The sequence below is a fragment of the Bos indicus x Bos taurus genome, unplaced genomic scaffold (assembly GCF_003369695.1).
Source record: "Bos indicus x Bos taurus breed Angus x Brahman F1 hybrid unplaced genomic scaffold, Bos_hybrid_MaternalHap_v2.0 tig00000028_arrow_arrow_obj, whole genome shotgun sequence".
Taxonomy (NCBI): domain Eukaryota; kingdom Metazoa; phylum Chordata; class Mammalia; order Artiodactyla; family Bovidae; genus Bos; species Bos indicus x Bos taurus.
Window position 1 is genome coordinate 31,219 of NW_020867099.1, and position 4,135 is coordinate 35,353.

A 4,135-nucleotide genomic window follows, 5' to 3' on the forward strand; every position below is an offset into this window, starting at 1 on the left:
TATGGGAGTGGAGGGCAGGGGTCAGGGGGCGGGGTGGGGGGGGGTGCCTGGGTGCTGAAACTCAGGTTTCAGAGGACAGACCTGGGGAGAGGACTGGGTTTGGATGCTCAGATTTACACTGCCAGTGCCCATGGGCCATCCAAGCAGAATACTGGTGCATGGTTGGTCTGGCTGCTATGGGCTTTGCAATGTAGGCACACAAGGGTGGGGCCAGGGTCTGGGCTGATTCCATAGTTCCCATGGTGGATCCTGGTGCCTGAGTTTAGTGGATCTGTGCTGGTGGCTTTATGAAAGCATCTGAGGGACATCCAGGCTGACTGCCTGCATCCCCATGGCTAAGGTGGGACCGACGGTAGAGCCAGCAACAGTTACCCATTTGTTACCCATGCAGTGGGTGACAAGAGACACCACAGAGTGCAATTCCTGGTGGACAGATCCTGCGGAGTAATTCTCAGCCACTCCTCTCCCAACAGAAGCACTCCAGTCTGGCCTACCTAACATTGCAGCCCAGAAATGGACCTGGAGACCTCTAATCCTCCATGGATTAAAGCCTTGTATAACTCAATGAAACTATGAGCCATTCCAGGCAGGGCCACTCAAGACAGATGAATAATGATGGCCTGTTCTAACAAATAACAGATTGTCATTTGTTAGAGTTCTAACAAAATGTGGTCCACTGGAGAAGGGAATGGCAAACCACTCCAGTACTTTTGCCTGAAAAACCCTATGGCATGTGATAGTCCATGAGGTCACAAAGAGTCAGTTACAATTTAGGGATTTAACAACAACTCCAATGACTCGGCCCCCTACAGGGCTGTGACATTCACAGAGCAAAGAGGAGTTTCCACTCAATATCCAGTGCAGGCTCTGGACACCACATCACTAATCACACCTCCTCTCAAGGGGATAACAGCAAACACACACTGAGGCAGGCTACGCAGGAACACTCTCACATAAAAACAGCCCTTTAAAACCAGACTAGATAACTATAACTCCTAAATTCACAAAGTAAGAGAAAAATGTGTAAAATAAAGAAGCAGAGCGACCATTCCCAATTAAAAGAGCAAGAGAAATCCCCTGAAAGAAAACCAATGAAACAGACCTCTCCAGACTACTAGATTTTGAGTTCAAAAAGGAGGTATTAAAAATACCACACACACACACAAATTATAAGCAATATCACTGATGAACAAAGATGCAAAAATCCTCAAGAAAATACTAGCAAAAAAATTCAACAATACATTGAAAGAATCATATACCATGATCAAGTGGGATTTATTCCAGGGATACAAGGCTTTTTAATATCCACAAATCAATGTGTGTGATATATCACATTAACAAATTGAAGAATAAAAATCATACAATCATCTCAATACAGGCAAAAAATCTTTTGATGGAATTCAACATCCATTTATGATAAAAGCTCTCCAGAAAGTGGGCATAGAGAGAAAATACCTTATCATAATAAAGGCTATATATGACAAACTCACAGCTAATATTATATTCCTGGTGAAAAGCTGAAAGCATTTCCTCTAAGATCAGAAACAAGACAAGGATGTCCATTCTCACCACTTTTATTCAACATACTTTTAGAAAACAAATTTATGGTTACCAAAGGGAAAGGTGGAGGAGGGACAAATTAGGAGTTTGGGACTTAACATATACACAATACTACATACAAAATAGATGATCAACAAGGACCTATTGTATAATATAGGGGATTTTACTCAACATTTTGTTGTGACCTATTTGGGAAAAGAATCTGAAGAAGAATAGATATGCATATATGTATAAATGAATTTCTTTACTGTATACCTGAAATTAATACAATATTGTCAATCAACTATACTCCAAAATAAAGAAAAAAGAAAGTGTTATTCACTCAGTCATGTCTGACTCTTTGCAACACCATGGACTGTAGCCTGCCAGGCTTCTCTGTCCATGGGATTTCTCAGGCAAGAATACTGGAGTGGGTTGCCATTCCCTTCTCCAGGGGATGTTCCTGACCCAGGGATTGAACCCAGGTCTCCTACATTGCAGGTGGATTCTTTACTGTCTGAGCCACCAGGGAAGCCCAATATAGAATAAACATTAATTTTAAAAAGAAAATATTGTCAGTATCAAAAGTCTCTTGTAATTCTTTTTATTTCTACTCAGAATAATATTAAATAAAGAACTGCAGGACTTCTCTGATGGCCCAGTGGCTAAGATTCCACACTCCCAATGCAGGGGGTGGGCCTAGGTTCTATCTCTGATCATGGAACTTAATCCCACATGCTACAACTAAAAAGTTTGCAAGTAGCAACTCTTCAACTACAGATCCCCCATGCCAAAATGAAGATCAAAGATCCCAAGAGCAGCAATAAAGACCTGGCACAGTCTTATAAATAAATATGTAAGAAAGTAAATATTAAAAAAAACCTGGTATCAGAATAAAATCCAACATCATCATTAAAATGATGATAAGACAAATCTAACTTCTAAGGTTACTGCCTCTTGTACGATATACTTATTTCACAGAGACAAGTGTTTCTTTTGGGTCATAGAACCATGAAGCTAAATCTAACATGAGATGATAATGGTGATGATGAAGACAATGACAGTAACAAATACAGTAGTACAAGGGCTCACATTCATGAAATCATGTTTGAACAGAATGGGATGGATTTCCCACATTTTGTTCTACCAGGTCAAACACTCAAATGCTGTAAACCAAGCTCAAATGTAGACCTGACTGATAAAGTGCATGTTCTTTTAAACATGATTGCATTTAGTTATTCAGTAAACAGGTCTTGACTGCTGACCATGTTCTGGACACTGTGGAAAGCACTGGGGAAGGCAGCAGGAATACTATGGTAAGTAAAAGAGCTATGGTTCCCATGCACATCCAGTTTTTTTGTTCATAAGTAAGACATCAACAGATTGGCATGCCAACAAGTGTAATATTTCAATTTCTGATAAGCACTGAAAAGGACTAGGATGCATGAGGGTAAAGGGATAACCCAAAGTACATGAGTTGGTCGGAAATGTTTCCCTGAGAAATTCAGTTTATATATATATATATATATATATATATATATATATATATATTCTTACTTAGATTTAGAATACATATAATCTTTTTCAGATTCCTTTCCATTATAGTTTATTACAAAATATTGAATATAGTACTCTGTGTTATACAGTAGGATATTATTGTTTATCTGTTTCATATACATTAGTTTACATCTGCTAATCCCAAACTCCTAATTTATTTCTCCTCCTCTGTCTTTCCCCTTCAGTAACCATACTTTGTTTTCTATGCCTATGAGTCTCTTTCTGTTTTGTAAATAAATTGTATCATTTTTTAGATTCCTCATACAAGTAACATCACATCGTATTTGTCCTTTTTCTGACTTACTTCACTTAGAATGATAATCTCTAGGTCCATCCATGTTGCTGCAAATGGCATTATTTCATTCTTTTTATAGCTGAGTAATATTCCATTGTGTGTGTATATGTGTGTGTGTGTGTGTGCTCAGTCATGTCTGACTCTCACGAACTGTAGCCCTCCAGGCTCCTCTGTCCATGGGATTTTCCTGGCAAGTGTACTGGAGTGGCTTGTCATTTTCTTTACCAAGGGATCTTCCTGATTCAGGGATAGGACTCACGTTTCTGCATCTCCTGCATAGGCATATGGATTTTTTTTTACCACTGAGCCACCAGGGAAGTTCATATATATATGAAAGTTCATATATATGTGGCATAGATATATATGCCACTTCTTTATGCATTCCTCTGAGGATGGCTATTTAGATTGCCTCCATGTGAGATGAATTTTTACTAAGAGAAAATTGAGTCAGGAAAGGAATGAAAGAATGGATTTCCAAGCATATGGAAACTTTGTTTAAAACTCTTAATTGAGCAGTAGTGTGGTACATTTGGTCCTGAATGCAGGTCCATGTGGTAGAGATAGTTTGGGTTTAGAGATGGGCAGGCAGGAGCCATATTCTATAGATTCTTGCAGGCCACAGAAGAGACTGGATGTTACACTCACTGAAACAGGAAGCTTTCAACTTTTTAAAACTTTTGGAAATAAAAATGACATGATTCCTTGAGATGTTGTGGGGTTTTTTTGTTTTTGTTTTTTTTAAAT